The sequence below is a fragment of the Scyliorhinus torazame genome, chromosome 10, assembly GCF_047496885.1.
Source record: "Scyliorhinus torazame isolate Kashiwa2021f chromosome 10, sScyTor2.1, whole genome shotgun sequence".
NCBI classification, from domain to species: domain Eukaryota; kingdom Metazoa; phylum Chordata; class Chondrichthyes; order Carcharhiniformes; family Scyliorhinidae; genus Scyliorhinus; species Scyliorhinus torazame.
In genome coordinates, this window is record NC_092716.1 from 68,946,189 (window position 1) to 68,967,808 (window position 21,620).

The 21,620-nt window shown below is 43.9% G+C and overlaps 1 long non-coding RNA gene across 1 annotated transcript in view; it reads left to right on the forward strand.

The window, feature by feature from the left end:
* LOC140430632 (uncharacterized) overlaps positions 1-21,041 on the forward strand; it is a 123,923-nt gene extending 102,882 nt beyond the window's left edge. The window contains exons 3-4 of the long non-coding RNA XR_011949474.1: positions 18,037-18,082; positions 18,999-21,041. This is a non-coding gene — a long non-coding RNA (uncharacterized lncRNA). The remainder of the gene's footprint in view (positions 1-18,036; positions 18,083-18,998) is intronic.
* Positions 21,042-21,620: the final 579 nt, after the last annotated feature.

Genomic DNA, 21,620 nt, shown 5'->3' on the forward strand with positions numbered 1-21,620 from the left:
TCGTCGAACGGCTCCTATGCAAGGCGGCCGATGCTGGATCTGATTTCTACCTTGCCTTGCTAGCCTATCACTCCACCCCACTGTCCACTGGCCTGTCGCCAGCCCAATTACTCATGAATCGCACCCTGAGGACGATGGTGCCGTCCATCCATGTCCCAGACCTCGACCATGTTCCGGTCCTTCGCCGGATGCAGCTGTCTCGTGCACAGCACAAGGCGGCTCATGACTCCCTGCTCTGGCTCCAGATGACAATGTCCGCATCCATCTTCTGGATGGTGGCTGGTCTGCAACCGCTGTTGTCCTTCGGCAGGTGGCCCCCCGCTCGTTCCTGGTTCGTCTACCGGATGGCTCTATTCTGCGCCGCAATCGACGCACCCTTCGTCTTGTTCCACGCTCGCCACGTGATCCTCCAGTGTCACCTCGCCCTCCTGCTGACCCTGCCATGGACTATGCAGAGCTCCCTGTCACTCTGCCTCCCCCTGACTTTGACGCAGTCCTGCCCGCTCCTGAACCGACGGCTCTCGACCCACCCTTGAGGCGGTCAACCAGAATTCGTCGCCCATCTCAGAGACTAAATTTATGAATTTTTTGAATTTATGGACTCTCTGAATTGTTTCGTTGCTTTGTTTGATCGTTTCCCTGGTTTGTATATAGTGTTAATCTCGTTATTCTTGTTGCATACTGCTTCTCTGCACAAGGCACCTTCCTATGTAAATAGCTTAGTTCTCATGTACATAGTCCTGTAAATATGTCTTCGCACCCCACACGTAGTTAGGAACATTATCACCACACATTATTTATTGCCACAAACATACATTTTTTTTAATTAAAGGGGGGATGTCATAATATACGCCAATATATCATGGTGCAGACACACACACTGATGGACATACAGCAAGACCAATCAACACACACAACACCGCAGCCAATCACCAGTTAGAGCACACTCACTATAAAGACAGAGGGCATCAGTTTTCCCGCTCATTCGGGATGCAGTCTCTCAGAAGGACAGAGCTTACAGCTTACAACACAGATCTTCACCATGTGCTGAGTGCATAGACTGGTTAGGACAGGCATAGGTCTTTAGTTTAATCTAACATCGTGTTAACCCACAGTGAAAGTATGTTCAACAGTTTCTAGCTTAATAAAATAGTGTTGTACTATTACAAGTGTTGGTAGCCTGTCTATGTTACTGCTAAGGTAAACGCAGTCTCCACAGATCCAGATTACCCAACACATCAAAGAGTAGGCCACTCGGGCCCTTGAGCCTTCTCCGCCAGTCAATAAGATCATGGCTGATCTGAGTGTAACCTACCGCCTACCCCCGATAACCTTTCACTCTCTTGTTTGTCAATAATCTATCGATATCTGCTTAAAAATGTTTAAAGACTCTGCTTCCACTGCCTTTTGAGGAAAGTTCCAAAGACTCACTACCCTCAGAAAAATAAATTCTCCTATTATCTGTCTTCAATGGGTGGCCCTTTATTTTTAAACTGTGACCTCCAGTTCTAGATTCCCCCACAAGAAAAAACATCCTCTACACATCCACCCTGTCAAGACCCCTCATGATCTTATATGTTTCAATCAAGTGCCCTCTCACTCTTCTAAACTCCAGTGGATGCAAGCCTGTCCTAACTTTCCTCATCAGACAACCTGCCCATTCTTGGTCTGGGTTTATTAAACCTTCACTGAAATATTTCAAATGGAATTACGTCCTTCCTTAAATAAATATACCAATATTCTGCACCATACTTCAGATGTGGTCTCACCAGTACCCTATACAACTGAACCACAACCTCCATTCAATTCCCCTTGCAATAAACAATAACATTCTGTTAGTTTTCCTAATTATTTGCTCTGCATACATACCAGCTTTTTGCGATTCATGCAGTAGGACACCCAGATCCCTCTGCAATACAGAGCTCTCCAATCTCTCACCATTTAGATAATGTGCCAAAATGGACAATTTTGCATTTCCCCACATTATTCTTCATTTGCCTGATCTTTGCCCACTCACTTAACCTATCTACTTTCCCTTGTAGCCTCCTTATGTCCTCTTCACAACTTCCTTTCCTACCTATCTTTATATCATTAGCAAATTTAGCAACCATACCTGCAGTCCCTTCATCCAAGTCATTTATATAAATTATAAAAAGTTCAGGCCCCACAATTTGTTACATCCCACAATTAGAAAAGGCCACGTTTATGTTTCCTCTGTTTCCTGTCAGCAAGGCAATCTTCTATCCATGCCAAAATGTCCCCCCATATACCATGAGCTTTTATTTTCCGCAATAACCTTTTATGTGAAATGAAATGAAATGAAAATCGCTTATTGTCACAAGTAGGCTTCAAATGAAGTTACTGTGAAAAGCCCCTAGTCGCCACATTCCGGCGCCTGTTCGGGGAGGCTGGTACGGGAATTGAACCGTGCTGCTGGCCTGCCTTGGTCTGCTTTCAAAGCCAGCGATTTAGCCCTGTGCTAAACAACCCCTATATGGAAACTTATCACATACATTGTAGAAATCTAAGTTCAGTATATTACCAGTTCCCCTTTATCCACAGCACATGATACCTTCAAAGAATTCCAATAATTGGTTACACATTTATTTCCCTTTCACAAAAACATGTTGATTCTACCAGATTACCTTGACTTTTTCTAAGCGCCCTGCCATAACTTCTTTAAAAATAGTGCAATATCCTACACAGGTCTTATGGGGAGGGGTTGATTCTCTTCCCCATGGTTCTCGCGGAGTACGAGCTCCCCCACTGAGGGTTGGGAGAACTACATTTAGTTGTGAATGAAAGGGCGGCCAGTAAGGCACCAACCAAGAAGAGATGGGTAGATCTCTACCAGGAGTTGTATATAATGTAGCAGTAAATAAACAAAAGTTCTTTATTTATTTTGAAATTTAGAGTACCCAATTCTTTTTTCCAGTTAAGAGCCAATTTAGTGTGACCAATCTATCTAACTGCACATCCTGGGTTGTGGGGTGAGACCCACGCAGACATGGGGAGACTGTCCAAACTCCACACAGACAGTGACCCGGGGCTGGGATCGAATCCAGCTCCTCAGCGTCGGGAGGCAGCAGTGCTGACCATTGCGCCTACGTGCCACTGCAAAAGCTCTTTATTTTACTTGGTCTGGACTCCCCAGTCGGGATTCTGCAAGCCCCCCCCCGGGGCCCACCGATCAGCGGGCGGGCCTGTGTCCTGGGGGCACTCTTTCCCTCCACTCCAGCTGCTGTCATCCTCCGCCATGGCCGGCGTGGAGAAGAACCCTCCTGCGCATGCGCTGGGATGACGCCAGCACATGCTGACGCTCCCGCGCATGCGCCAACTCGCGCCGGCCGGCGGAGGCCCTTCGGCACCGGTTGGCGCGGCACCAAGCCCTTCCGCGCCGGCTGGCGCGGCGCCAAACCCGCCGGCGCCGGCCTAGCCCCTGAAGGGGCAGAGGATTCCGCATCTTCCGGCCGGCCCGACGCCGGAGTTGTTCACGTCACTCCTCAGCACCGGTACGGCCATCCCCGCCGGGTAGGGGAGAATCCCGCCCCCCGTGTCCTTATTAAAAATAGCTTCCAAAGTTTTCCCTCTTGCAGATGTTAAGCTAACTCACCTGCAATTTCCTACTTTCTATCTCCCTCCCTTTTTGAATAAAAGAGTTACATTTGCTATTTTTCAATCCAATGCCACCTTCTCTGACTCCAGGAAATTTTGGAAAATTAAAACTTACGCATCAACTATCTCGCTAGCGACTTGTTTTACCCATTTTCTATGAGGAATGGTTGCTATAAATTTGGTCAGATAGGTGAGTTTTAAGGAATGTGTCAAAACAGATGGAGGCAGAGAATGGGATCTCGCAAAAAGATGCTGCCACCATGTTCAAGTTCAGAACTTAGATGTTATGATACAAGGGACACCGCAGTCCCAAAAGGCCCCCATTGAAATGATGCAGCGAGTCATCTGTTGCACTACTGCTACTCAGATAGCAACTAGAAGCAAAAGACTAACATCACATTTTTGCATGAAAACAAATCATGGTGGAAAAATAACAATGAATACACATTGTATATATTTCTTTATTTCGTCACTGTAATTGGTGTTCAGATAAGGTTTATATGAAGGGACAAAAGTGGCTTTGGTAAAGTGGCATGAAGGGGAGACATTAAGAACTGCTGCATACGCAAGTCTCTGGATGATGGCATATTTGTTGCGGGGTGGGGAGTAATGCACCCTCTAAGCTGCGTGGGTACAGAGTCACCCAGCCATCTTGAATGCACTGAGCAGTGCAATAAACAGGCCATGTACAACATAGAAAATTAGAAAGAGCACTGGTTGAGAGATGTAGAAATCTCCAGGACTGCTCATCCAGTGATCAGTAATGGGAGTTAAGAGATTTGCATGTATGATTCTTGTATCTGGTAACACATGACCTTAAATGCTGTTGTTTCTCTGGCTTATCCTCTTGATCTCCTTCCTCTTCCATGCCTTCAATAATGAGTACTTCTAAGTTGAAGAAGTAAAGCAGGAACACACAATTACAAACCAAATTGCATGGTACACCCAGACAAGCAATTCTCCCCATTGGCGACTAAGTGCTCCCATCAGCAGGAAAACCAGAGTGATTCCCGCTGGTGCTAGGAGTGACCTCAACATGCCATTCAATGGCACTTCGAAAAAAATTCACCCTCAATAAGATTTTTGTGCCATTCAGTGGCATATCAGGGTTTTCGCTGGAACTGAGAGGTGCGGGACCTAATCTCTCTGACAGGTCCCTCGGGCACCGTTTTTAAAGGGTGCCCTGATCTCAGAATTCTGCTGCAGCTGCCGCCGCCCCCCCCCCCCCCTCTCCAGATCGCTGGCAAAGCCCCCGGCCCACCCTGAGTGCTGGCAAGGGCCTCCCTCCCTCAGTACCCCTTCTTCACCTCCCCAGGCCATCCCTGCCGCCCTCATGCAGGTTCCCCTTCAGCCCCCACTATTTCACTGCAGCCCCCCCCATTCAGCATCCCTCTCATGTCCCCCCTTCAGGCCCCACCCCTTGGCAGTGCCAACCTGGCAGCCTGCAGTCTGAGGGATATAAAGGGAGCGTGTACCCTCCCGACAAATTCCTCCAGGATGCAAGGAGGGTCCATCATTGGAGGTGGAGGTCAGGGGGGCTTGTGCTGGGCAGAAGAGGCTTAAGTCGAGGATCTTTCCTGTGATAAGTTCGCTTTTCCCATATGCAGCCTTTAAACCCTTTAAAGAGTCAGTCAGCATCTCAAAAATACAGTTCTCTGATGATAAAATGAAAGTGTTCCCATCTGTACCCCTAAACCCTTTAAAAAGTCTGTCAGTATGCCACATTCAAAGATCTCTAAGATGAAGGTAAAAGTAATCCCTTTAATGTGGTCGAAACCTTTGAAGTGGTATTCTCAGTCAATTTCATTGGCATTAAAGCATTGAAGTCTGTGTTTATGCTGAAAAGGCTAAAAGTTTTGAACTACATTCAACTTCAAGGACTATTGTTTCTTTTTTAAATCTATTTGATTGACAAGTTGAGGCAGTTTCAAGGGGAGTGTTAAGATTGTTTATTTATATAGCCCTGCAGGATCCATTAATTCAGGGAAGCAGAAGGGTGGCATGTGGCGCGGTGGTTAGCACTGGGACTACGGCGCTGAGGACCTGGGTTTGAATCCTGGCCCTGGGTCACTGTCTGTGTGGAGTTTTCACATTCTTCCCATGTCTGCGTGGGTTTCACCTCCACAACACAAAGATGTGCAGGTTAGGTGGATTGGCCACGCTAAATTGCCCCTTACTTGCAAAAAAAAATAATTGGGTACTCTAAATTTATTTTATAAACAATTCAGGGGAGCATGCGATTTTCTAACCACAGTCTCTTTGTTCTTAGGTGCTTCCTAGAAAGAGCATGTGCTGCCCCCACATTACTTTAAGGTTTCCACCACCTTGCTGAGCACTGGGTACTAGGGCAAGTAGGAGGGGGGGCTTGCCAGTGATTAGAGTGGGGGTTCATTGGCCAGCGATCTGAGGGGGGGAGCTGGAGCAGAATTCTGAGATCGGGTTGCTCTTTAATCATGGCTTTCCGATCTCAGAGGAGCGGGACCTGTCAAAGAGATTAGCTCCCACCCCTCGTAGTTCCAATGAGAACCCCGGCGTGCCAAGGAATGGCACTGAAAACACAATTGAGGGTAAAATAATTTCATATGCTATTGTATGGCACGTCAGGATCGCTCCGTGTGACAACAAGAATTGTACCCTTAATATATAAGAATTATGGTTCAAGTGTAAAGTAACTCCTATTGTCTGTTTATTTCAGAATGCCACTTTTTCAGCAAAGGTAAATAAATTGAGGGGAAAGTTATCTGACAGCTCCATACAAAACAAACCAAATGTGTTGAGAATAAAATCACGTTGGAAAAATAAGGTTTTTCATTTGACTGTTTATAGTATAAAAAGGAAGGCACTCCATTCCACCGTATTAACTAAAGTCTGATTAGGCAATATCTGATCATTGACTAAATTATTGTTAGCCTCTTTTCCTCTGAAAGATTAAAAGCAGTGCTTATGTAGCACCATCAGTTTTCAGTAATTTTTAATGTTTTGATTGTCAGGAAGGAAAGCAACAAAAAAATCAATTTCTAGATATTTCACATGAGTTCATGTGGTATCGATTATCTGAAGGTTTCTGATGCACACATTATGTAGATGGATTAAAATACTTAATCTGCCATTCTACCACTGTATATAAATTTAAGTGGTGCAATAAAAAATAATCTGTAACTTTGAAGACAAATTAGAATTTGCATTGTTCTTTCAGTTTCATCTACATGTTTGCTGATGACATGACCATAGTGGATCAGATCTCGAACAACGACGAGTCGAAGAAAAAGAGGGAGATAGAGAACCTAGTGGAGTAGTGTAACGACAACAATCTCTCCCTTAACATCAGCAAGAGCTGGTCATTGACTTCAGGAAGCAAAGTATCATGCACACTCCTGTCTGCATCAAAGGTGCTGAGCTGGAGATGGCTGACAGCTTCAAATTCACCAACAATCTGTCCTGGTCCACCCACGGTGACGCTACGATCAACAAAGCACAACAGTGCCTATACTTCCTCAGAAAACTAAGGAAATTTGACATGTCCACATTGACTCTTACCAATTTTTACAGATGCACCTTTGAAAACATCCTATCTGGCTGCATCACAGCCTGGTATGGCAACTGCTCGGCTCAAGACCATAAGAAACTAGAGAGTCATGAGCACAGTCCAGTCCATCATGCGAACCCGCCTCCCATCCATTAGCTCTGTTTACCTACTGCTGCTTTGGGAAAGCGGGCAGCATAATCAAAGACCCCTCCCACCTGGGTTATTCATCATTCGCATCAGTGCATTGCAGTCACTGCATCCAGAAAGTGTACCTGAGCAAGACACCCTAGGTGTTCAAGTCAAGGCAAGCATCCAGCAGAGGGCAGTAGAGCAGAGCTGCTGATTGGCTGTTGTGGGGAAAATTTGCATCCGTGCATTGCGATCACTGTATCCAAAAGGTGGTTTGTGGAGGAGCTGTTGTCAAGTGACAGTTAATCCCGAAACACTTCTTCAGTGTTTCCCTCCCTACCTCCTCCTCTAACCAAAAAAAAAGACAATCACTGTAAGGATCCCAGCTGAGTAAAGATCAAGAGGGAGACTCGAGGGCAGGTAGAAGTAGAAAGAAGTTGAACTGTGATGTCACAGCCTGCAGGTAAGTGATTGGCTGTGACTGGTAAGTAGTTTTTCTTTTCCCTGAGGTGTTATCCTGCGGGGCACAGTGGTTGCTGAGTGAGTGCTTGCTGAGAAGGGGATTAAAAAAAAATGTTAAACTTACTGTTGGGAGTGTTACGCTCCTTTTGCTCAATGTGGGAGTTCAGGGACGCGGCCGATGCCCCTGACGCCTTCGTGTGCGGGAAGTGTGTCCAGCTGCAGCTCCTGTTAGACCGCATGACTGCTCTGGAGCTGCAGATGGACTCACTTTGGAGCATCCGCGATGCTGAGGAGGTTGTGGATAGCACGTTCAGTGAGTTGGTCACACCGCAGATTAAGATTGGTAAGGGAGACAGGGAATGGGTAACCAAAAGGCAGAGAAAGAGCAGGAAGGCAGTGCAGGTGTCCCCTGCAGTCATCTCCCTCCAAAACAGGTATACCGTTTTGGATACTGTTGGGGGAGATGACTCACCAGGGAAAGGCAGTAGTAGCCAAGCTCATGGCACCGTGGCTGGCTCTGCTGCACAAAAGGGTGGGACAAAGACTGGCAGTGGTATAGTAATAGGGGATTCAATTGTAAGGGGAGTAGACAGGCGTTTCTGTGGTCGAAAACAAGTCTCCCGAATGGTATGTTGCCCCCCGGGTGCACGGGTCAGGGATCTCTCAGATTGGCTGCAGGACATACTGAAGGGGGAGGGTGAACAGCCAGTTGTTGTGGTGCATATAGGTTCCAACAATATAGGTAAAAAACAGGATTAGGTACAATCAGAACTTAGGGAGTTAGGAGATAAGTTAAAAAGTGGGACCTCAAAGATAGTAATCTCAGGATTGCTACCAGTGCCACGAGACAGTCAGAGTAGAAATTCAAGAATAGTCAGAATGAATATGTGGCTTGAGAGATGGTGCAGGAGGGAGGGGTTCAGATTTTTGGGACATTGGAACCGGTTCTGGGGGCAGTGGGACCATTACAAATCGGATGGTCTACACCTGGGCAGGACTGGAATCAATGTCCTAGGGAGTGCTTTTGCTAACACTGTTGGGGAGGTTTTAAACTAATGTGGCAGGGGGATGGGAACCAGATTAGGAAGTTAGAGGTCAGTAAAGAGAGAGCAAGTAAAGCCAGTAAGGTACTAGATAATAAACTCAATGTGACTAAGGGGAAGAGTAGACAGGGAAGAGATGATGAACGCAAAGGGACAGGTGGTCTGAGGTGCATTTGTTTCAATGCGAGAAGTGTAGCAGGTAAGGCAGATGAACGTAGGGCTTGGATTAGTACCTGGGAATATGATGTTATTGGTATTACTGAGACTTGGTTGAGGGAAGAGCAAGACTGGCAACGAAATATCTCAGGGTATAGATGCTTCAGGAGGGATAGAGAGGGAAGTAAAAGGGGTAGAGGAGTTGCATTACTGGTCAGAGATGATATCACAGCTGTGATTAAGGAGGGCACGATGGAGGATTCGAGCACTGAGGCAATATGGGTAGAGCGAAGAAATAGGAAGGGTGCAGTAACATTGTTGGGACTTTACTACAAGCCTCCCAAAAGCGAGCGTGAAGTAGAGGTACAAATATGTAGACAGATTATAGAAAAATGTAGGAGCAATAGGGTGTTCGTGATGGGAGATTTTAACTTCCCCAACATTGAATGGGACTCATGTAGTGTTGGAGGCGTAGATGGAGCAGAATTTGTAAGGAGCATCCAGGAGAGTCTTTTAGAGCAGTATGTAAATAGTCCAACTCGGGAAGGGGCCATACTGGACCTGGTATTGGGGAATGATCCAGGCCAGGTGGTTGAAGTTTCAGTCGGTGATTACTTTGGGAATAGTGATCACAATTCCGTAAGTTTAGACTACTCATGGACAAAGACAAGAGTGGTCCTAAAGGAAGAGTGCTAAATTGGGGAAAGGCCAAGTATAACAAAATTCAGCAGGAGCTAGGGAATGTGAATTGGGAGCAGCTGTTTAAGGGTAAATCCACATTTGAAATGTGGGAGTCTTTTCAGGAAAGGTTGATTAGAGTGCAGGACAGACATGTCCCTGTGAAAATGAGGGATAGAAATGGCAAGATTAGGGAACCATGGATGACGGGTGGAATTGTGAGACTAGCTAAAATGAAAAAGGAAGCATACATAAGATCTAGTCGACTTAAAACTGATGAAGCTTTGGAGGAATATCGGGAAAGTAGGACAAATCTCAAACGTGCAATAAAGAGGGCTTAAAAAGGGGTCATGAAATATCTTTGGCTAACAGGGTTAAGGAAAATCCCAAAGTCTTTTATTCGTATATAAGGAGCAAGAGGTTAACTAGAGAAAGGATTGGCCCACTCAAAGACAAAAGAGGGAATTTATGCGTGGAATCAGAGGAAATGAGTGAGGTTCTTAATGAGCACTTTGCATCGGTATTCACCAAGGAGAGCGACATGACGGATGTTGAGGCTAGGGATGGATGTTTAAATACTCTAGGTCAAGTTGGCATAAGGAAGGGGGAAGTTTTGGGTATTCTAAAAGGCATTAAGGTGGACAAGTCCCCAGGTCCGGATGGGATCTATCCCAGGTTACTGAGGGAAGTGAGGGCCGAAGTAGCTGGGGCCTTAACAGATATCTTTGCAGCATCCTTGAGCACGGGTGAGGTCCCGGAGGTCTGGAGAATTGCTAATGTTGTCCCTTTGTTTAAGAAGGGTAGCAGGGATAATCCAGGGAATTATAAACCTGTGAGCTTGACGTCAGTGCTCGGCAAACTGTTGGAGAAGATACTGCGGGAAAGGATCGATTCACATTTGGAAGAAAATAGACTTATCAGTGTTAGGCAGCATGGTTTTGTGCAGGGAAGGTCATCTCTTACAAACCTAATAGAATTCTTGGAGGAAGTCACAAGTTAATTGATGAGGGAAGGGCTGTAGATGTCATATACATGGACTTCAGTAAGGCATTTGATAAAGTTTCCCAAGGCAGGTTGATGGAAAAATTGAAATCGTATAGGGTTCAGGGTGTACTAGCTAGATGGATAAAGAACTGGCTGGGCACAGGAAACAGAGAGTAGTGGTGGAAGGGAGTGTCTCAAAATGGAGAAAGGTGACTAGTGGTGTTCCACAGGGATCCGTGCTCGGACCATTGTTGTTTGTGATGTACATAAATGATCTGGACGAAGGTGTAGGTGGTCTGATTAGCAAGTTTGCAGATGATACTAAGATTGGTGGAGTTGCAGATGGCGAGGAGGACTGTCCGAGAATAGAGCAAAATATAGATAGATTGGAGAGTTGGGCAGAGAAATGGAAGATTGAGTTCAATCCAGGCAAATGCGAGGTGATGCATTTTGGAAGATCTAATTCAAGAACGGACTGTACGGTCAATGGAAGAGTCCTGGGGAAAATTGATGTACAGAGAGATCTGGGAGTTCAGGTCCATTGTACCCTGAAGGTGGCAACGCAGATCGATAGAGTGGTCAAGAAGGCATACAGCATGCTTGCCTTCATCAGGCGGGGTATTGAGTACAAGAGACGGCAGGTCATGTTACAGTTCTATAGGACTTTGGTTAGCCCACATTTGGACTACTGCATGCAGTTCTGGTCGCCACATTACCAGAAGGATGTGGATGCTTCAGAGAGGGTGCAGAGGAGGTTCACCAGGATGTAACCTGGTATGGAGGGTGCTAGCTATGAAGAAAGGTTGAGTAGATTAGGGTTGTTTTCGTTGGAAAGACGGAGGTAGAGGGGGGACCTGATTGAGGTCTACAAAATTATGAGAGGTATGGACAGGGTGGATAGCAATAAGCTTTTTCCAAGAGTGGGGGTGTCAATTACAAGGGGTCACAATTTCAAGGTGAGAGGGGGAACGTTTAAGGGAGATGTGCTTGGAAAGTGTTTTATGCAGAGGGTGGTGGGTGCCTGGAACGCCTTGCCAGCAGAGGTGGTAGAGGCGGGCACGATTGCATCATTTAAGATGCATCTAGACAGATATATGAACGGGCGGGGAACAGAGGGAAGTAGATCCTTGAAAAATAGAAGACAGGAAAATAGAAGATAAAGGATCTGGATCGGCGCAGGCTGAGAGGGCCGAAGGGCCTGTTCCTGTGCTGTAATTTTCTTTGTTCTTTGTTCTACACTCTGTATGTTCACCCGCTGCCTATATCTATGTATTTACATTGTGTATTTATGCATATCCTCTGTTTTTTCATGTATGGAACGATCTGTCTGGACTATACACAGAACAATACTTTTCAATGTACCTCGGTACACATGACAAGAAATCAAATTCAATTCAAGTTAGTCTTCAAAAAAAGTGTCAACAAAACTGACATTGAAACCACAGATACTTCATTTTTGTAAAGTCTGTATCTAATAAAGATAAATGATTTATTTCAGTTACAATTATAATTCTCACTGTTCAAACAAAGTTGTCCACTATACAACATCTGGAACCTGCATGAACAGGACAGACAACATCTCCTTTACCAATTAGTATAAAGATTTGTTAATGTTGCGCAATCTGAACCTGGATTTCATACTTAAAATATTTAATTCAATGTCAATTGAGGTGCAGAAAGCAAAATAAAGAGATGGAATGAAAGATTGCTTTGAGAGAGTGAAGGAACAAAGGCACAATAAGGAAGAAAAAAAAAAACTTAGTAGCTCCAACAATAATTAAAATCTCTAGGAATGAACCTCCACACTTTTAAAATAAAATTTTCAATGTCAGAGAGGAGATTTCGCAGTAATTAAGACCTTTGACACGTTAATAGAGTACTTACATTGGAATGGACAAGCCCTAACTTTTTCTGTTCTGGATTTTAGTCTTTATCTATTACTAAGTACAGCAACTTCACACTATTCAATGTATTTGACGGTGAGCCAGACAGTAGTCTCCAACTTTCATGTAGATTTAGGAGCAGCCAAGCACCGCAGACAATAACTTAATGGTTTTGTATTTAGTGATCCTTGCATGATCGCTGGAAGTTGCAATCCTATTTCCATGTAAATAACAGTGCGCACTGATATCCTCATCGCTATTTTTATCTCAAATCTAGCCCTATATACACTTAATTGCTAAAAATGGGGAATCTGATAATTACATTGTACATTATATGGTATCTAAATCTGGTTAGAATATTGTGCTATTTCACATTTATACATTTTTCAAAATAAATTTGGAGTACCCAATTATTGTTTTCCAATTAAGGGACAATTTAGTGTGGCCAATCCATCTAACCTGCACATCTTTGGATTGTGGGGATGAAACCCATGCAGACACGGCAAGAATGTGCAAAATCCACACAGACAGTGACTCACTGTCGGGATCGAACCAGGGCCCTCAGCGCCGTAGGCATCAGTGCCAATCACTGCGCCGTAGGCAGCAGTGCCAATCACTGCGCCACCATGCGGCCCCTTTCACATTTATACATGAAATTTATATACCATTATTAAAACAAGAGTTTTATACAACAGCTTATTCTGTTTTAGGTGTCTCCTACCAATAAGAATGCTGAGAGTCGTTCTCTGGTCAATCACAAAAAAATTGTTCCAAACCAGTTTCATCGGCATCTGGTTCTAATATAACTATAAGTCTTCAAAAACATGTACTTATATACCACCTTTCAGGTCCTCAAGATCTCCCCAAATGCTTTGCAACCAATAAAGGACATTTTTTAAAAAAGAGTCATTATTTGTAATGTGGAAGAGTGAAGCAGTTAAACTGCGCACACTATGGTCCCACAAATTAACCAGTAATCTGCTTTGGTGGTGTTGACTGAGGGATGAACGTTGGCTAGGATACAGGGAGAACTCCCGGTTCTCATTCCACTCGTATCATTGTACCTTTTATATCCATTCGAACAAGGAGACCTGGTGTAACATTGCAAGAAACACTCAGCACCTCAAACAGTTTGGCACTCCACGAAAAAGTAAAGGGCATACTCATCTCATGAAAAAGCTGGCATCAATTATAAAAATGTGAAAATAATTTTATATTTACATCTTACAATAGTAAATGGAGGAAAAGACATTCCAAGGACATGGGAGACATTGAACTGGTCTTTACCTTCATAAGATTTTATATCAAAATAAAGTTCCTGCTAGTCGTTATACCACACAGGTATACAAACAGGATGCTTAACAGAAAGACAATACAGCAAGTATAAAATTGACCAATCGTGAGATCCAAATGACTTGATCATACTTGCATTGCTTCAGTTACAAAAGTCTCACTCACTAAAATTTTGTATTTAATAAACTGCCAGAGACCATCAGCCAGGTAGCCCAGACCACTCATGCCCATGTTGAGTTGGTGCAGACTGAGATAATAATAATAATAATAATTGGGCTGGGCTGGAGGGGATCATGTGGGGGTCTTTCCTGGGATGGAGGTCATTTGGCAGGTCTTCCCATCTGCAGCCTTTAAACCCTTTAAACTGTCTGTCAGCATATCAATATTAAAGTTCTCTGGTATTAAAGTAAAAGTCTTCCCCTCCGAGTGCAAGTCCCCAGGCCTCCATTTCTCAGGACTTGCACCAATTCACGCCAGCGGCACTCCCGGATGGGAGTCAGCAGCCTCACAGGAGGCTGCTAAATTGGGCTTCCAACCCAATAATTGCATTCAAATATATGCAAATGAGGGCTTTGCACATTCCCGCCGGGGCAGGGCAGGAAACCCATCATGGCTGGCGGGTGGAGCGGGAGACTCACAACATGTTTCACATCCGGCACGCATCCCGTTCTTTGGCTGACGCCTGATTCAATGGGCCATCGCGAATCCCGCTGCTAGCTAGTGGATCCGGAGGATCCCGGCCCCTATCTTCACCACCTTGGAAAATCTTTAGTGCCTAAAGTATCTGGGGAAAAAAGCTCCCCTCACAATATCAAAACAATGCTTTTAAAACTGTTGACAACTCAAATAATATTTATTTAAAGATGACCTTGAATTGAAGATGATTGTGTAAAATGATGTCGACAAAACAAAAATCATTTCCACCAATTCACAGAAATGAGAAATAAAGCAGTTTTGAAATAAAAAAGGATGAACTGTCCCTTAATGCACAAGTAATGTAACTTCGTATAAGGAAATAGAAGTCTTTTAGCTTTTATCGAATGTGGAATTGTGAATTATTTTATTGTGTTGATTATTAGTGGTTGTGTTTTTTTACCATTGCGGGAATTCATTAAAATTCCTTTCAGTTGTGTAGTTAAGTGGGTATTTGGTCTAGTTTTATAAAATCACACCTGGTTATAATTATACAGAAACAACCCACTATTGACAGGTTTGCTTTCCCATAATATCTACCCATATGTTTACTGGTCTATTGCTGCAATTTCCAACGAGACTTCATCAGGGCCTTTTCAAATTTCCATCCATTTTCTGTTCTTTTACACCATCATTCATTCCAGTTGATCGCCCATTTTATAATGCTAATTGTGGGTGTACGGTTTTAAGTTTCTCTACTGTCAGGTGGTCAGTAGGACTATGGGATATTTCTAATCGAATGTGACAGCTGATGGAACTGATCTCATTGAAAAGACACACGATATGGGCAATGAATGAATGTAGTGACCCTCAATGAACATATTAATGGACACCATTATTCAAACTCCAAAGTATCATTATATAAAAAAGACAAAACTAAATCCAAATCTGCTTTAAGTAATTTTGTTTGCATTAACTTTTGTACCAAAATTGTAAATAACAAAACATTTACGATTTTTGTGGGTTTAAATATCAGGAACAAAATTCAAGTTAATAAAGTCACTTGACTTCTGCATTTATTGTGTAATAGTCTGCACTGCATAATTTAAGAACAATTCTATTTGGCGATCTAAATCTAACTTGCATTGCAAGAAATGTGCCCACAGTGGCTGAGAATCAGCAACAAAAGAAAGTCAGTCATACTTCCTATCATCAGAACTGTACGAGGATAAATAATATCTCATACCACGAATATTGATGTTACTCATACTGTCTCCGTATTAATATCTCTCATTAACAAAAAAAAAAATACTGGATATATAACAACCGGGAGCACAGTAACTTCATTGTACTGTTAATGTATACCTACTTGGGACAATAAAGATTATTATTATATCAGCAGCTGTCTACTACTGCAATGCCTTTACAAATGATAACTAATGAAAGTACACATCTTCCTACATCATTTGTGGAAACTGCTGAAACACACCTCCTTCTGCAGGGCAAAATAATCACAATCACTGGCTCTCGTGCCCAGCTGCGTTTATTTTTCTCGAAAGGAGTGACTAATTATTCAGTCACACCAGCAGCTCATACAAACTGAATTTTCATGGTAGTTTTATATAAAATAAATGTAATGCTTCTCCAGATGTGCTTCCACGTCACAAAAATTTTGAGTAAGAGTTGCCACAAAACTCGAAACGCAGGATCCATCCTGACTCTCAATTACACTGGTGGCAAACACCCAGGAGGAGGCACTTTCACACCACTTAAGTTTGTCATTGCCTGCATTATAACTCTAATGTGCCTATACTGATTAAAAGGTGAGTAGAGGTTTCATTGTACTACCAAAGCACTTTTTAAACTTACAAAGAGTTGAATGAAATGCTTAAATATAATAGATGCTCCTGCCACATTCTTCAAAAATTTACATTTTTAATTGTGAACCAATGTGCAGAAGGATTCTTGGGTAGAAATATTCCAGTTGGGGCCAGGCAGTGCATATGTGTTGGGCGGGATTCTCTCAGGAGAATCACCGGGACGGGCGCTATTCGGGGGGTGCCCCCCCCCCACCGATTCTCAGCCAGGGATGGGCCGAGCGGCCACGCAAAAAAAGCCGAGTCCCACCGGCGCCGTTCACACCTGCTGTTACCCGGCGTGACCTCGGCGTGGATGCATCCAGGGGCGGCCTGGTGGGGAAGGGCGGGGGGGGGGGGGGGTGGGGGCAGAGGGCTCCGACCCCGGGGGGGGCCTCCGCTGTGGCCTGGCCCACGATCGGGGCCTACCGATCGGCAGGCCGGCCTCTCGGGCTGGGGGCCTCTTTTGTTCCGCGCCGGCCCCTGTAGCCCTACGCCATGTTGTGTCGGGGCCGGCGCGGAGAAGGGAGCCACTGCGCATGTGGGGCAATCGCGCCGATACCACTCCGCATGCGCAGACCCGCAGTGCCAATGTGATGCTGGGATCAGCAGCTGGAGCGACGTGGGTCGCTCCAGCTCTGTGCTGGCTTCCTGTAGGGGTCAGAATTGCTGCTCCTGAGGCCATGTTGATGCGGTCGGGAAATGTGACGGCGTTCATGACGGCATCAACACTTAGCCTCAGGATCAGAGAATCCCGCCCATTGTTCCCGGTTAGAACTAATACTACAGCAATCCTTGTCTTGGAGGTGGAATGACTATGAAATACAAGCATTGTAATTTTTTGTTAGGTCACCCCACATCCTGCTCTGGAATCATGTTTTGTATCAGAAAAGATCACATACATATAGCTTTTAAAGTATGTTTGTGCAAGTGCAGCAACTCACAAATGCCATAACCAAGAAACTAAGAACATTTTCTCACAAGTTAGCACAGGTCAACAAACATGAGCAATACGTTTTCTATATTTTGAATATTCTGCCTTAGGCTGATGTTTTTTACACTCATGAATTAGTGGTGACCACTGCCATTGCAATGCTTTTGGTTCATCGTAAATAGTTTCCACAATCCAACTATTACACCACAAGTCAGCTAAAAAGGTACACCAGATGAGGAAGACACGATGACAGTAACTGTAAATAGCTAAGGCAAATAAATTATTTGTTTCACGTGAAGGGATGTTCTGACTAATTTATTGTCATAAATGCATGGGTACTTTGGCACATGAGTTATTAGGTCCATTAAAATATCGATAATACAGAATTTTAAATTAAATTAAATTAATATTTGGCCATATAACTTTTCAGTTTGAGAGTGTTATTTTTACAGTCTTTTCAAAATATTTTCTCGATAAAATAAATAAATGCTTAGTTTCAGAATTCAAAGTAAGGTAGTGGTTCATTCTGGTTATGTTTTCAATGGTATATACTGAACATCGAACATGACTTCTGTTTGTTTCACAAAATGTACTTCAAAATTAATGCCATTCCTTAATCTACCTGATTTTCATGGAATCAATGAATTCAGACTGATGCAAGGGCCAATTCAGTGATCTGACAAAGTTTTGGTTTATATTGAGTGAGTAAATGGGTTATCCAAAATGAAAGTACTTTACCTAGATCACAGATCTCTGCTTGTGATATCCAAATGCATGAAAAGACCACATTGCAAGGATAACTGTTTAATTCTAGTCATACTCACTATTGTCATTATTCTTGCAGACATCTATCGGTGTAGAATAAATACAACTGGATTTTCATCTTCAAGGTGGGCAATGGCAGTCAGGAAAATTCCCTTGATCGGCATTCCCAAAAATTCTAAACCGCAGGAATGGGGTTAAGAATCTCAGGATTGGGACCTGCCTGGAATTTCTAAAGGGCTACCCGAATCATCCTAACTCGGTGAAAATCCAGCCCAATATGTCATATTCACTGTGTCCTGCTCTAATGGTGAAAATTCTGCCATATATATTATGTATACACAGAATGCCACTCATTGTATATATTAATGTTTCATCACGTATATGAAAGGCTAGCAGCTTATAAAACACAATACAATAGTGAGAGTGAAAGGCATTTCTCTCATGGATGAATGAATAAAAGCAGCACAATGCCAAAAAGAAAGCTTTGGTCATTCTGCAGGATGCATAGTTTTCAGAATTCTGCACTGTGCTGATTCTTTAGCAAAATTACCCAAGCGTGTAGTATTTAGGCAACACTGAGAAAGTACATGTTTATTATGTTTGTTAACAGGGTATGAACCTTTCTGACACCTCAGAAAACAGCATTAAATCGATTACAGGAAAACATTAAGATTAATATGCATTTTCAGAGCCAATAGTGCTGTAAATAGTAAAGGTTGCTTTTAATGTACAAATTTATTTCCAATTGATGTTTGAGACTGCCAACTTCACAGCAGCACTTCTGATGCACAGCAATTTAGAACAATGAGACAGTTTAAAACGGAGTGAAAACAAGAGTTTTGTGGGGGTAGAGTTACAATGGTTCTCAGCCAATCAGACTGCTTCTTTATTATTTATAATCCCATGTTTCTGTTTACATGGTTGAATTTCTAAATAGTGCCACAAAATAAAAACACTGCAATCCCCATAAATTACAAACAAAACAAAATCAACCCCTACCCTTCTGTCTTTCCCTCATGTAATACATTGTTCTTAATTTAGATGACACTGACTTCCGGTGGCGGCCATGAGGTGAATGATCGCACGAAAGGTGGCTCGCACCTGGAATTTTCTTTTTGGATCTGTTTAACCCGATGAACGGGCACCAAACTAGCAAAAAGCCAAACCAACCAACATTCCCCATCAATAACCCGCCCGATTTGAGATGCCAGCAAACCAACAGTCAAACCACAGGGGAGTAAAAGCAAAGAGAGAAATGCCCCAATCTCAGAGTGGGGGTACCCGCATGGTGTCGTAAACCTGAATAGGAACACGGCAGATCCAGTAGAATAGCCAATGCCGACCCAGTCATCGATGGAGAAGCTGATGGAGTTCATTTCCACAGAACTCCAAAAACAGAGGGAGGCGGTAAAGGAGGACCTCATGTCAGCGAGGAAGTCTGCAATCGAGACCATGCTGTCCCCATATGGAGAACGGTGGATAGGGTGCAGCAACAACTGGAGGCCCAAGGAACGATGATCCGGGACCTTTTTTGGGCGGCACAGTGGCACAGTGGTTAGCACTGCTGCCTCCCAGCTCCAGGGTCCCGGGTTCAATTCCGGCTTCAGGTGACTGTCTGTTTGCACTTTCTCCCAATGTCTGCGTGAGTTTCCTCCGAATACTCCGGTTTCAGCCCACAGTCCAAAGAGTCTGAAGACCCGCACATCCAGACATAGGAACAGCTACTTCACCACAGCTACAAGACTCCTCAACGATTCCCTCTCTGACTGATCTTCCCTGTAAGAACAATATTCACAACGCCCTATGCTGCTCTTGCTCATGTATTTGCTTTGTTCGGCCTCTTGTTCCGCACTGTAACCAATCACTGTTTGTCAATGCACCATTTGTCAATGTTCTCTGTTGATTATTCTTTTTGTCTACTATGTTTGTACTGTATACGTTCCCTTGGCCTCAGAAAAATACTTTTCACTGTACTTCGGTACATGTGACAATAAATCAAATCAAATCTGAAGGTTAGGTCGATTGACCATGCTAAATTGCCCTTAGTGTCCAAAAGGTTAGATGGGGTGACTGGGTTATGGGGATAGGATGGAGGCATGGGCCTAAGTAGAGTGCCCTTTCCAAGGGTCGGTGCAGACTCGATGGGCTGAATGGCCTCTTTCTGCACTGGAAATTCTATGATTCTATGACCTGGAGAAAGCGGCCACCGTGCAGGATGAGTGGATTGCCTCTCTCGAGGCCGAGGCAACAAGGTTGGCGGCAACCCAAAAGGTGCTGAAGGGAAATGTAGACCATCAGGCGAACAGGTCCCATTGTCAAAACCTCCGGATTGTCGGACTACCAGAGGGCACAGATGGTAAGAGCCCAACTGAGTTTGTATCGAAGATGCTTGGAAAACTGGTTGGGGAGGAGGGCTTCACCAAACCCAAAGAAGTAGCTCGGGCTCATGGGTCGCTCCGCCAAAACCAAAATCGTGAGAACCAGCGCGGGCAATAATTGCAAGACTCCACAGGTACCAAGATAAAGAATGGGTGAAGAGTTGGGCGAGGAACATGCGTGTCGTGACCTCATGGTTGTGTTGTAATTCACCAACTGATGACTCGGAGTCTCATTAGTATATAAGTGATGGATATAAGTGATGTATATAAGCATGGATAGAGTGGATGGGCAGGCACTCTTTCCCAGGGTGGAGGGGTCAGTCACCAGGGGGCATAGGTTTAAGGCCCATGGGGGCAAAGTTTAGAGGAGATGTCTGGGGCAGGTTTTTTACACAGAGGGTGGTGAGTGCCTGAAACACATTGCCAGGGGAGATTGTGGAAGCAGATACATTAACGGCATTCAAACGGCATCTTGACAAATACATGGATAGGATGGGTATAGAGGGATATGGCACAAGGAAGTGTTGAGGGTTTTGGCCAAGGTTGGTATCATGACTTGGAGGGCTGAAGGGTCTGTTCCTGTGCTGTATTGCTCTTTGTTCTTTGAATGTTAGAGTCAGATGACCTCCTCAGACTGGCTGGAGGAAGTTGGAGAGAGGTTGCTTGTGCTTGACCTTACATCTGTTGTTTTGTATATCGTTTACCCACAGTGAATGTTAATAAATCGTTTATAGCTTTAAAAAAAAACTATCAGCCTGCCACGAGGTGCACAGAGATTTGAAAATTTTGCAGACTGCAGGAATGAACCACATGGAGTCCTTGAAGCCACCAATGAATCTCAGGTTTCATGGTAATGTGGACAGCAACTGGCATGTGTTTAAACAACAATTTAATCTGTTTCTGACTGCAGTAAATTTGCAAGATCAATCAGATTTGCGTAAGGTAGCGATGCTCTGAACAGCGGCATGGCCCGAAGCAATTGCTGTGTTTAATACGTTTAAATTTGCAAATGGTGAAGATGGTAAAAACTTTAACAAAGTCATTTGGAGATTTGATGCACATTGCAGCCTCAGAAAGAATGAAATTTATGAACGCTATGTGTTTAGATCACGTTTACAGAGTCCATAGATCATTTCATCACTGGTTTAAAGTTAAAAGCCAAAACCAGAAATTTTTCTGCAGTGGAATCTTCCATGATTCAGGAGAAGCTTGTGTTTGATGTGAATGGAAATAAGCTGAGGGAACAGTTGCTGAGGGAATCGGAGCTGTCTTTGGAACAAACAGT